Raw genomic sequence first — 14,465 nt, 5'->3', positions numbered from 1 at the left:
GATGATGTTGGGAGCAGAGAATGTGTTGTAAGGATAACTCCCATCTGTGCAGTTCAGAAAAGCTGGTGGTGGAGGTGAGGATACAGATGACCTAGGTTGTGAAGCAGCCATTGACGTCAAACACATTATGTTCAGCTCCATGTTGTACAATGGACTCTCCTCTTGGTCAGAGTTTGACAGTGACCATTCATCCTGGTGGATATCTGGTTGGCAGTCACACCAATATAAAAAGATGAGCAATAAATGTAGCAGATCTGGTACATGACATGGCTGCTTTTACATGTGCCCCAGCCTCTGATGGTGTAGGATAAGTCTTAGTCAGGACTGGAATAGGAAGTGCTGGATGATTGGATTGGGCAGGTGTTGTGCCTGTGTCTTCCACGAAGGTTGCACACAGGGTTGGGAAGGACCCAGTGAAGTGGATGGGAGAAAAGGTGTTACCGTGGGGCAGGAATGATGATAGGGTGTCCCGGCCCTGCGTGCAGATCATGAAGATATCATAAACGAACCTGAACCAGACCACAGGTTTGGGGGGCTAGGAAGGTTTCCTCTACATGATCTATAAACAGACTGGCATAGGAGGGTGCCCAGTGGGAGCCCATGGCTGTGCCATGGATTTATTTGTAAACCTTTCCTTCTTAACTTCAATGGCTGCTTCACAACCCAAGCCACTTGGATTCTCCCCTCCACCACCAGCTTTTCTGAACTGCACAGATGGGAGTTACCCTTACAACCTACTTCCCACAGAAAAATCATCCCGGCCTCAACCTACTGTCCCCCACCCTCCACCCCACAACAGTTTCGGCCCCCTCTGTCCTATCAACTCCTCCCAACTTATGTCCCCTTACCTTTATTGTGCACTGCTCTCTGCCTGTGCACCCACCGATCTTTTCCCTTCTCTGCTCCTCTACTTTCCGCTCCCTTTCTCTCTTACCTCCCTCCCCCATAGCTTCCTGGCACTGCACCAGATAGCTTTGTCTGCCAACACTAGTCCATGCATGCTCCATCAGTAAAGTGAACCAAAGACTGCATTTTAGTGGCAGAACATTTATAAGATGTAACAGATCTACTAAAGAGAGTGCCTATACTGTGCTTGTCTGTCCCCTTTAGGTGTACCGCTGAATGGTGTGGGATCCTTACTAAGTAGTATTAATGGAATCGAGAAAGTTCAAAGACGAGCAGCATGTTTTGTATTATAGAGAAATACAAGAGAGAGTGTCATGGACATGATGTGGGATTTGGGGTGGACATCATTAAAACAAAGACGTTCTCTCGTCATGGCAGGATCTTCTCACGAAATTTCAATCACCAACTTTCTTCCCTGAATGTGGAAAAAATTTTGTTGCCGCTGATCTACATAGGGAGAGATGACCATAATAAAATTAGGGAAATCAGAACTCAATGCAGAAAGATACAGGTGTTCATTTTTTCTGCATGCCGTTCACCAGTGGAATAGAGAATTATCGTGAAGGTCATTTCATAAACTCTCTGCCAGGCACTTAAGTGTGATTTAAAGAGTAGTCATGTACATGTAATCTTGTCTGAGCAGCCAGAGATAGAGGTCATATGTGTGTGTGGTGATGCTTGGCTGTGAGAATGTACGGTTTTTTCTTTTCTGATGAAGCTTTGGTCAAAAGTTAAATGTGTAACAATCATTTTGTTGGGTCTATTGGCAAATCTTTATGGTGAGTAGCAATCTATCATTTCCATAATTGTTGATGTTTCAACCTGGACTTTCCATTGTTTAATTTTTCAAATTTACTGTTTTAGTCTTATTTTGTCCCAGAACGATGCATTGGCCACCAATATAAACTTTCCATTCATAAAATCTAAGCTCAGAACTGAGGGGGCTAACGCAAATTGCCAGTCTTTGCACCACTTTGAAAGCTTATCAAAAATGGTGTGGACATTTGTGCAGCTGTTTTTCAGGTAGTACTTCATTATAGATAACTGCATCATCTGCACCAATTATTGTCTGTCATGTCATTAATATATAACATGAACAGGACGTGTCTAGACACTTCCGTGGGGGCAACACTGAAGTTACTTCTACTTCTGTCAATGATCCCACATCCAAGATAACTTGCTGCCTCCTCCCCCACCCACTAGGCACAGTTTTTTTATTCAAGGGAGCTACAACATATTGCTGTTGAAATGGCTGCTAACACAGCTGCAAGTTCTGCACTGAATCTGACAGATTCCATCAGGCCATGGTGCCTTGTTAAATTTTAGGGACTTTTTCTGGTTTTGAACACCACTGACATTAATGTCTATACCACTCATCATTGTAGTGTAAAAACAATGCTGTATGGTAGAGGAACACTTACCTTACCCTCGAAAATATGATCAAATTCTGCTCTTGCATGGTAACTCCCTTTCTCTAACGGTTGCCTCAAGGTACCATGACCTGTTTATACTGCCTGTGCTATCTGAGACAATTATACATCACACACACACACACACACACACACACACACACACACACACACACACACACGAACTTTGTGTGTGTGGGGGGGGGGGGGGGGGGGACAAAGTTCAAGAGCTGAACTTAAGATTGCTTCAAATGCATACCCAGACATGTAATTGATCTCACAGCTTCCAATGACAGTTTGGTAATCATATCCCATAACTCCAAAAAATTTGGAGACTGGATTAATAAAAAAACAGAGGAAAGTTAAGATGGCAGTTTTAATACTTCAGGTGTTCTACATAGTCACCCCCACTTGAGTACAGTGCACAGGATGTTTATACAACCACACGAAACTTTCAGAAAAGTACTTCTTTGGGACATTGTTCAACTCATGTGTCACATTGGCTTGGATGTTGCTAATGTCGTCAAAGTGTTGACACTGTATGTGAATGTCTACCCTTTGTTGTTCTGTGGTAGGTTCGTATTGACAACACCCAGTGTCACCACCCATGAATATTTTTCCCATTTCGCATTTCAAAGAAGTTGCGGCAGGTGTGTGTGTGTGTGTGTGTGTGTGTGTGTGTGTGTGTGTGTGTGTGTGTGCGTGTCATCAATTTAGTTCGGAAGTCAAGGTCTGGACAAACTTTGCACTTCTCTTCTTCAAAACATTCTCTATAATGTCTTGAACAATTGATTTAGAGCTGTTGCTCAACCATGGTTTGTGACACAACAATGTTGACACATTGTCGCAGGTCCACTATTTAACACTGCCTGGTCACAACTGAGCGGTCGAATACACATCAGTTATTAGTTCAAGCTGCCACTATAGTTGCTGCACTGACTTCGTTTGTAAGTCAGGAATAAATCAGTATCAAAAAAATTTTGGATGTATGGTGTATGTCTACATATATAATCCAAAATCTATTGCAAAGAACATGACAGTTCTCTTCTTATCAGTATTAGTGATTTCCAGATCTATTCCATATGTGTACTGAGTAAGACAAAAATTACTACCAATATTTGTTCTCTATTACCTTTTCCTCATGTTTCTTACATGAGATATGCAGGGGAGGTGGCAGTAGTGTAGCAGTTTTCCCTGAATACCAGTTCTCCAAATTTGTCCAACAGGTTTTGCAAGAACAATGTCGCCTTTCTTCCAGACTCCAAAACAATGTTGCTGAGCACTTCTGTTACACATTTGTATGGGCTACACCAATCTGTTAAGATCCTAAGAGCATCTGTGTCAATTTGTTCAATGTCTGGGGTCATGCCTACTGTTTTAGGATTGGTCTCCCTGGGACTTTCTGCGTAGTTCCCTTTAAAAATTCACTGCACTTCACCAGACTCCTTTCTACTTATCAAAGCCTTTTCTTTGATTTCCTTACTAGTGATTTCCTGTGTTCATCAAATTCTGTATCACTTACGTGCATTATCTCTAAATGTTTCAACAATGTGATGGGGTCTAAAATCTTATCTTGACATCAGATACAATTGCTATCTTCCTCTCTGATATTGTTTTGCATTTATCCACATCTAAACAGAGCTGCTATTCATAAGATCAAGCAGAAATGTTGACCAAGTCTTTTTGCTTTTCTTTACAATTGTCCAATTACAACAGTTTCCTGTAGGCATCAGCATTGTTAGTAAACAATACAATGACGATGCTGACCATATCTGGGAAATTGTTTAAGTATACTGAGAACAGTAATCAATGGTCCCAATACACTCCCTTCTGGCATACCCAATGTTACTTTCATTTCTGTTGAACACTTGGCATCCAGTATAACATAGTGGGTCCTATCAATTACAAACTCGTTGAGCCACTGCTATGTGATGGTATCTTTGTTGTCAGTTGAGAATGTGGTAAGTGACAAGCACGTAGTAATATCACCTACTGCCACACACATTCTAAACTCAACATTCACCTTGTCTGTAACAAAAACTCATAAATATCACATAAAACGTTTACCAGACTTGTGTAAATGTGTGCTGTACTTTTCAATACATTTATTTCCCAAAGTCCAGCACTTATTATCAAAGCTCCTAATTCTCGCTTCAAGCTATTCACTTGTGATCGACTGACCAACATGTCATCCTCAGCCAATGGCACAATCTGGATATGGTATGGAAGTGCATGGGATCAGCACACTGCTCTCCTGGCTGTTGTTGGCTTGCAGACATGGGAGCTATTACTTCTCATTCACATAGCTCCTCAGATGGCATCACGAGGCTGATTGGACCCCTCCAGTCCTCCCACGGAAAAAAAAAAAAAAACTGGAAGTACTGGGAATTGAACCTGTGTCCTCAACACAGCAGTCAGTTGCTCTGACCATGCAGCTACAAAGGCGCACAGCACTTATTATACTGCCGCCTAAGATTTTTTAAAAACCGTATGCCAATGAATAATTCTGCTATCTTACTTAGGCTGTTGTGATCTGTATACTTCAAGTAAACATTGATTTTGGTGCATAGCCAGCCAGACCACTTTGTGAAGAGCTGATAGTCACATGGCACTAAAGTGCAGATTTTAAGCATGGAGGCTGAAAATTATTAAATTGAATTGGTTTAGTAGCGTCTGTGTGTTAAGTCACAGTGTATGGGCTCTTCCTGCAATGTAGAACCATATTCTTAATGAATATCCCACACCTTCATTTTGGATCCCCCCATCAAGAGTCTTTCAGTATTTAAAAACATATTTTTGCTTTACTTTGACTTTTTATCTTATGAAATCATTAAAAAAATTCTTCTAATAGTGTTTGTATGAATTTCTTGGATTCACTGCTAGGAGTCTACATCCACTGCTTCTTCTGAGTTTTATTTCTGCATCCATGAGCTGTACAACATATCATTCTCATTCTTTGATTAAAAGAAAAAAAATAAAAACTTCATGTTAATCCAGAAAGAATGGTCATCGTTGGACAATTCTTTGAGTTTTGTGGCAGTTAATTGATATGAAATATTCTGTCAAAAAACTTATGGAATCTGATACCCTGTTTCACAGTCTAGGAGAGTAGAGTCCTAGAATATTGTTAAACTTCAACACTAAGACCTAAAATCATGACGTTGAATTATCACTGTCGTCATTTGGTCAGCATTTTGCACAGTATCACTGATCACAGTCCTTGTAAAGTTTATCTTTGCCTGACCATCCCACAACTTCCAGTGATTAAAAGTTCACCACCAAAAGCAGAATATCAGCAATGTTGTACTGTAGTGTATTACATTACAGTTGTTGGAGTCAATGATGAGTGTGTATTCACTCATATACCACGTGACATGCAACTTGAAGTAATGGACTATGTGTTGATCTATGAATTGATAATAGATCATTGGAAAGCTTAGTTAGTAGCATTACTAATTTATACTAGAATCCGTAAGTTAAGGATAATCAAGAAATGAGAGGCTATTTCCTATAATAGGATCTTGGAAGGGCGAAAAAATATGGTCAAGTTGAATCAGGGGATACTTGACTAACAAAACCTGTAATTAGTAACAAAATTCTTGACTCCCCCATCCCACACAACAAAACAGATACTCAAGTATATGGTCCCGCCTATCTTCCACACATCCTTGGCAGTGATGTGGCATGTTCTCTACAAGGTGTCTGATGAGCTATATGGTTGTTTGGTTTGGGGTATAAAGGGACCAAACTACAAGGTTATCAGCCCCTTTTTCACGACACAAGCAAGGCTCAAGGTACAAAAACACCCAACACCACACCTAAAAAGAAAACAAATGGAACGAACAAAACATGGGCAAATCATACACCACAAGAAAAAGTAGAAGAAGGTATTAAAACCATAGAGCAAATGGTCTGGGCTGGCTGATTTCAATAATAAAAGAGGGTGAGCCAGCCACTCTGCAACACATTAAAATGTCCACCCCACAAAGAAAAGGCGAGATGAACACATGTAGGGAAAAGACCACCACCAAAACAAACAAACACAAAGAAAGTGCGACAGAGTTAAAATGGAGGGAATGTGGCAACCTCAGAGAGAAGGCTAAATGCCCACCTTTAGATGGCACAATAAAATGTAAAACTAAATCTGCTGTTGAGACGTTGTCGCCCAACGCCGAAGGTATGGTGCTGGGAACGTTAAAAGTCCACTACAGAGCAGCTAAAAGTGGGAAGTCAAGCAAGATGTGGACGATAGTCATATGTGAGCCACAGTGACACCGAGATGGGTCCTCATGACAGAGGAGGAAACCATGTGTTAGCCACGTATGGGCAATGCAGAACGGGCAGAGAACCACAGAGTCCCAGCGAGAGGCCCACAAGAAGGTCTTCCACACATTTGTAGTCTCCTTAAGGACACGCAGTTTGTTGTGCGTACTGAGATAATGCCATTCTGTCTCCCAAAGCCAAAAAAACCTTGTGTGATAATAATGATCGCAGGTGAGTTACAGGGATGCCGATCCACAAAGCGGTTTCTGTGTAGCCTGTTTGGCCAACCTGTCAGCAGTTTCATTTCCTGGCCTGGGGTTAACACAAACACCACGGAATGATTGGGCTATTCCAGGGCACAGATGGAATCTTGGATGGTCACTACCAAAGGCTGGCGGGGGTAGCAATGGTCAATAGCTTGTAGGCTGCTCAAGGAGTCAGTACAGAGAAGAAACGACTCGCCACGGCATGAGTGGATCATCATTAAGGTAAAGTTCTGGTTCCGGATGAATGATACGATGCTAACAGAAGCGCATGACACATGACTTCGTTGCTGAAAACTGGGAGCTGTGGGCTAGAGCCCATGACTGAGCCTTGTGGATGGCTCCCTGTAGGCGCCGCTTGGCAACATCAGTACTGGAGGAGCAGTGTGAAATGCAGAAGTCGTCTGCATACAGAGAAGGTGAGACTGACGGCCTGACAGCTAATGCTAGACTGTTAATGGCCACTAAAAATAGAGATACACTCAATACAGAACCCTGCGGGACCCCATTCTCCTGAATATGGGGGAACTATTGGAGGCACCAATGTGGACACAGAAAGTATGGAGTGATAGGAAATTCTGAATAAAAAATCGGGAGCCAGCTCCGGACACTCGTATAATGTGGCAAGGATATGTTGCCAGGTTGTGTCGTAAACTTTTCGTAAATCAAAAAAGACGGCAACCAGGTGTTGGCTTCTGGAAAAGGCTGTTCGGATGGCAGACACAAGGGAAACTGGATAATAAGTGGTAGAGCAACCCTGGCAGAAACCGGCCTGGCATGGAGCCAGTATGCCACGTGACTCCAGGACCCAGCACAACTGCCGACTTACCATACGTTGAAACAGCTTACAAAGAGTGGCTGATAGCTATCCACATCAAGCGGGTTTTTACCGGGTTTGAGCACTGAAATGATGGTGCTCTCCCGCCATTGCGAATCGCACCAGATCTGGTTGAAGATGACGAGGAACTGTCACTTGTAGTCGGACGAGAGATGTTTGATCATCTGACTGTGAATCCATTCTGGTCCAGGAGCTGCGTCAGGGTAATGTGCAAGGACACTGAGGAGCTCCCACTCTGTAAATGGAGTATTATACGGTTCACTGTGATGGTCAGTGAACTAAGAGGGCTTTCCTGTCCATCCACTGCCTGAAAGTGCGAAATGCTGGGGGATAATTCTCTGACGCGGAGGCTCGAGCATAGTGCTCAGAAAAGTGCTTGGCAATTGTTTTGCATTGGTAGATAACACACCATTGATGTTAATGGCAGTAACACTTGTCGGGGTCTGGTACCCACAAACATCTACATTTACATCTACATCTACATTGATACTCCGCAAGCCACCCAACGGTGTGTGGCGGAGGGCACTTTACGTGCCACTGTCATTACCTCCCTTTCCTGTTCCAGTCGCGTATGGTTCGCGGGAAGAACGACTGTCTGAAAGCCTCCGTGCGCGCTCTAATCTCTCTAATTTTACATTCGTGATCTCCTCGGGAAGTATAAGTAGGGGGAAGCAATATATTCAATACCTCATCCAGAAACGCACCCTCTCGAAACCTGGCGAGCAAGCTACACTGCGATACAGAGCGCCTCTCTTGCAGAGTCTGCCACTTGAGTTTATTAAACATCTCCGTAACGCTATCACGGTTACCAAATAACCCGGTGACGAAACGCGCCGCTCTTCTTTGGATCTTCTCTATCTCCTCCGTCAACCCGACCTGGTACGGATCCCACACTGATGAGCAATACTCAAGTATAGGTCCTTTGTTGATGGACTACATTTTCTAAGCACTCTCCCAATAAATCTCAACCTGGTACCCGCCTTACCAACAATTAATTTTATATGATCATTCCACTTCAAATCGTTCCGCACGCATACTCCCAGATATTTTACAGAAGTAACTGCTACCAGTGTTTGTTCGGCTATCATATAATCATACAATAAAGGATCCTTCTTTCTATGTATTCGCAATACATTACATTTGTCTATGTTAAGGGTCAGTTGCCACTTCCTGCACCAAGTGCCTATCCGCTGCAGATCTTCCTGTATTTCGCAACAATTTTCTAATGCAGCAACTTCTCTGTATACTACAGCATCATCCGCGAAAAGCCGCATGGAACTTCCGACACTATCTACTAAGTCATTTATATATATTGTGAAAAGCAATGGTCCCATAACACTCCCCTGTGGCACGCCAGAGGTTACTTTAACGTCTGTAGACGTCTCTCCATTGATAACAACATGCTGTGTTCTGTTTGCTAAAAACTCTTCAATCCAGCCACACAGCTGGTCTGATATTCCGTAGGCTCTTACTTTGTTTATCAGGCGACAGTGCGGAACTGTATCGAACGCCTTCCGGAAGTCAAGAAAAATAGCATCTACCTGGGAGCCTGTATCTAATATTTTCTGGGTCTCATGAACAAATAAGGCGAGTTGGGTCTCACACGATCGCTGTTTCCGGAATCCATGTTGATTCCTACATAGTAGATTCTGGGTTTCCAGAAATGACATGATACGCGAGCAAAAAACATGTTCTAAAATTCTACAAGAGATCGACGTAAGAGATATAGGTCTATAGTTTTGCGCATCTGCTCGACGACCCTTCTTGAAGACTGGGACTATCTGTGCTCTTTTCCAATCATTTGGAACCCTCCGTTCCTCTAGAGACTTGCGGTACACGGCTGTTAGAAGGGGGGCAAGTTCTTTCGCGTACTCTGTGTAGAATCGAATTGGTATCCCGTCAGGTCCAGTGGACTTTCCTCTGTTGAGTGATTCCAGTTGCTTTTCTATTCCTTGGACACTTATTTCGACGTCAGCCATTTTTTCGTTTGTGCGAGGATTTAGAGAAGGAACTGCAGTGCGGTCTTCCTCTGTGAAACAGCTTTGGAAAAAGGTGTTTAGTATTTCAGCTTTACGCGTGTCATCCTCTGTTTCAATGCCATCATCATCCCGTAGTGTCTGGATATGCTGTTTCGAGCCACTTACTGATTTAACGTAAGACCAGAACTTCCTAGGATTTTCTGTCAAGTCGGTACATAGAATTTTACTTTCGAATTCAATGAACGCTTCACGCATAGCCCTCCTTACGCTAACTTTGACATCGTTTAGCTTCTGTTTGTCTGAGAGGTTTTGGCTGCGTTTAAACTTGGAGTGGAGCTCTCTTTGCTTTCGCAGTAGTTTCCTAACTTTGTTGTTGTACCACGGTGGGTTTTTCCCGTCCCTCACAGTTTTACTCGGCACATACCTGTCTAAAACGCATTTTACGATTGCCTTGAACTTTTTCCATAAACACTCAACATTGTCAGTGTCGGAACAGAAATTTTCGTTTTGATCTGTTAGGTAGTCTGAAATCTGCCTTCTATTACTCTTGCTAAACAGATAAACCTTCCTCCCTTTTTTTATATTCCTATTAACTTCCATATTCAGGGATGCTGCAACGGCCTTATGATCACTGATTCCCTGTTCTGTACATACAGAGTCGAAAAGTTCGGGTCTGTTTGTTATCAGTAGGTCCAATATGTTATCTCCATGAGTCGGTTTTCTGTTTAATTGCTCGAGGTAATTTTCGGATAGTGCACTCAGTATAATGTCACTCGATGCTCTGTCCCTACCACCCGTCCTAAACATCTGAGTGTCCCAGTCTATATCTGGTAAATTGAAATCTCCACCTAAGATTATAACATGCAGAGGAAATTTATGTGAAATGTATTCCATATTTTCTCTCAGTTGTTCTGCCACTAATGCTGCTGAGTCGGGAGGTCGGTAAAAGGAGCCAATTATTAACCTAGTTCGGTTGTTTAGTGTGACCTCCACCCATAATAATTCACAGGAACTATCCACTTCTACTTCACTACAGGATAAACTACTACTAACAGCGATGAACACTCCACCACCGGTTGCATGCAATCTATCCTTTCTAAACACCGTCTGTACCTTTGTAAAAATTTCGGCAGAATTTATCTCTGGCTTAAGCCAGCTTTCTGTACCTATAACGATTTCAGCTTCGGTGCTTTCTATCAGCGCTTGAAGTTCCGGTACTTTACCAACGCAGCTTCGACAGTTGACAATTACAATACCGATTGCTGCTTGGTCCCCGCATGTCCTGACTTTGCCCCGCACCCGTTGAGGCTGTTGCCCTTTCTGTACTTGCCCAAGGCCATCTAACCTAAAAAACCGCCCAGCCCACGCCACACAACCCCTGCTACCCGTGTAGCCGCTTGTTGCGTGTAGTGGACTCCTGACCTATCCAGCGGAACCCGAAACCCCACCACCCTATGGCGCAAGTCGAGGAATCTGCAGCCCACACGGTCGCAGAACCGTCTCAGCCTCTGATTCAGACCCTCCACTCGGCTCTGTACCAAAGGTCCGCAGTCAGTCCTGTCGACGATGCTGCAGATGGTGAGCTCTGCTTTCATCCCGCTAGCGAGACTGGCAGTCTTCACCAAATCAGATAGCCGCCGGAAGCCAGAGAGGATTTCCTCCGATCCATAGCGACACACATCATTGGTGCCGACATGAGCGACCACCTGCAGATGGGTGCACCCTGTACCCTTCATGGCATCCGGAAGGACCCTTTCCACATCTGGAATGAGTCCCCCTGGTATGCACACGGAGTGCACATTGGTTTTCTTCCCCTCTCTTGCTGCCATTTCCCTAAGGGGCCCCATTACGCGCCTAACGTTGGAGCTCCCAACTACCAGTAAGCCCACCCTCTGCGACTGCCTGGATCTTGCAGACTGAGGGGCAACCTCTGGAACAGGACAAGCAGCCATGTCAGGCCGAAGATCAGTATCAGCCTGAGACAGAGCCTGAAACCGGTTCGTCAGACAAACTGGAGATGCTTTCCGTTCAGCCCTCCGGAATGTCTTTCGCCCCCTGCCACACCTTGAAACGACCTCCCACTCTGCCACAGGTGAGGGATCAGCCTCAATGCGGGCAGTATCCCGGGCAACCACAGTCGTAGTCCGATCAGGGGATGCGTGGGACGAGCTGGCCGTCCCCGACAAACCTCCATCCGGACCCCCACAGTGATGCCCATTGGCAACAGCCTCAAGCTGTGTGACCGAAGCCAACACTGCCTGAAGCTGGGAGCGAAGGGATGCCAACTCAGCCTGCATCCGAACACAGCAGTTGCAGTCCCTATCCATGCTAAAAACTGTTTTGCAAAGAACGTCTGAACTGATCTACAGAGAGCGCAAACAAATCGACAAAATTTAAACGGTTATTAAAATACAAGATTGCCTAGTAAATTCAGTAATGCTGCTACTTGCGCACTGCTGACACTGCTCGGCGGCGGAAGGAGACTAAGTGAAATTACACTATTCAGGTACTAAAACGCGATGCTACAACTCTCAAATACTGTAATACGCCCGAAATTTACGAATTAAACAATGCAAGTACCAAAAACACGCAAAGAAATTAAGAATTAAACTATGTAACAAATGAGTGAGCTAGGAGTATACGACTTGCTGCTGCAGCTGCTTATCCAACGGCGGCAGGGAGCACACTGACTTCGACCAACCGACACTGGCCGTTCAAAACAAAACAGTAGACAAACGACTACGCGAATTTACACTATTCAGGTACTAAAATGCGATGCTACAACTCTCAAATACTATAATACGCCCGAAATTTATGAATTAAACAATGCAAGTACCAAAAACACGCAAAGAAATTAAGAATTAAACTATGTAACAAATGAGTGAGCTAGGAGTATACGACTTGCTGCTGCAGCTGCTTATCCAACGGCGGCAAGTCTTTGTCCAGACTTGGGAAGGTGACGTATGGCACCCAATGATCGAGGCGCACCTCTCCCAACATGCCTGTTTCCGTCTTTTTACAAGCTGGTGGACGCGGGCACAGAGCTGTTTAAAAGCTATTAGGGGCTCTAGGGAAGGATGTCACTAATGTCGCTGTAGAGCTCACCGATGCTCTTTAATGGCCTCAGCAATTTCCGGCAACCACCAAGGTACTGACTTTCGTCGGGGGCACCCTAAAGGACAAGGGATTCTGTTTTCTGCCACAGAAATAATTGTTCTAGTGACCTGCTCAACTACCACATCGATGGTACCATGATGCGGAGATTCAACAGTGACAGCAGAGGTGAAAGCTTCCCAGTCTGCCTTGTTTAAAGCCCATCTTGATAGACATTCAGGGGAATGGTACTGGGAAAGTGACAGGAAGATGGGAAAGTGGTCACTACCACACAAGTCATTGTCAGCTCTCCAGTGTACATATGGGAGAAGTCCTGGGCTGCAGGGTGATAAATCAATGACAGAGTAAGTGCCATGAGCCACACTGAAATGTGTGGGGGCACCTGTATTTAAGAGGCAGAGGTTGAGTTGAGACAGAAAAGTTTCGACATCTCTACCTCGGCCAGTAAGCACAGTGCCACCCCACAAGGGGTTATGCACATTAAAATCTCCCAAAAGTAGGAAAGGTTTATGGAGTTGATGAATCAGTGCAGCCAATGAGTAAAGGGGTACTGCACCATCTGGAGGAAGATACACATTGCAGACAGTTATTTCCTGTCGTCCTTATCCTGACAGCCACAGCTTCAAGAGGGGTTTGAAGAGGCACAGGTTCACTTCATACCGAGTTTAGGACATAGACAATATCATGAGGCTGGGAAGGCATGAAGCATGCAAGGAGGCACGTTACATCTCAGGGTCAGCTGCTGCCACCAACTGAGTATTTGTATCCATTCCTATTGTGGATGAGGCACCAGTGAGATCCAGATCCTCAGGGGACACTGAGATCTCCACTCATCCGCAGGTGCACAATTGGTAGGGAGTGGTGGTGGTGGTGGGGCCACCAGAGGGTCCTTTTTCTTAGCAGACTTCTTTGTTTGCTTGCCCTCTTGCATCTCTTTAGGGGCTTGCTGGGAGGACTTCTCTGAAGTAGCTTCAGGCATGGAGGAAGACTGAAGCTCTTCGTCTAGCAGCTTTTGGCTCCTTTAGCCACTGGCACTGTGGCAATAGTGGAGACCTTGGGAGAGAGGGTCCCAAGGGACCCCTTCCGCACGAGAGGAGGCTGTTGCTTCTCCAGCTGGGGGGGAGGGGACCGATGTCCCCTGCGTTGGGGGAGGGGGGCCTTGCTCCCAAAGTACGTACTTTGGGAACAACGGAAGATTTTTTCCCCCTACCACCAAGGGGGCAGATGTATTCTGGAGGCCTGGAGGGCCCACTGTTCGTGGTACAAAGTGTGATGTGACTGGTACTTGTGATGGCGATGGTAATGTACCTGCAGCATATGTCGACATCAACCGAATGCGGAGTAATCATTCAAATTTACGTTTAGCCTCTTGGTTAGTCAACTGGTCCAGGGTCTTGTACTCCATGATTTTCCACTCCTTTCGGAGTATTGGGCAGTCTGGCAAGCAGGGGGAGTGGTGCTCTCCACAGCTGATGCAGGTGGTGCAAGGAAGACATATGCCTGAACTATGAGCACTTAAAGCACCGCATTGGGGGAGGGACATATGGTTTAATGTCACAGTGGTAAACCATCAGCTTGACCTTCTCAGGCGATGAATCACCCTCAAAGGCCAAGATGAAGGCACCGGTAGCAACCCTGTTGTCCCTGGGTCCCCTGTAAACGCGCCGGATGAAATGAACACCCTGTCGTGCTA

This window comes from Schistocerca serialis, chromosome 3 (assembly GCF_023864345.2).
Source record: "Schistocerca serialis cubense isolate TAMUIC-IGC-003099 chromosome 3, iqSchSeri2.2, whole genome shotgun sequence".
In the NCBI taxonomy this organism is placed as follows: domain Eukaryota; kingdom Metazoa; phylum Arthropoda; class Insecta; order Orthoptera; family Acrididae; genus Schistocerca; species Schistocerca serialis.
The sequence above is the reverse complement of the archived record's forward strand: the minus strand, read 5'-3'. Positions refer to the sequence as shown.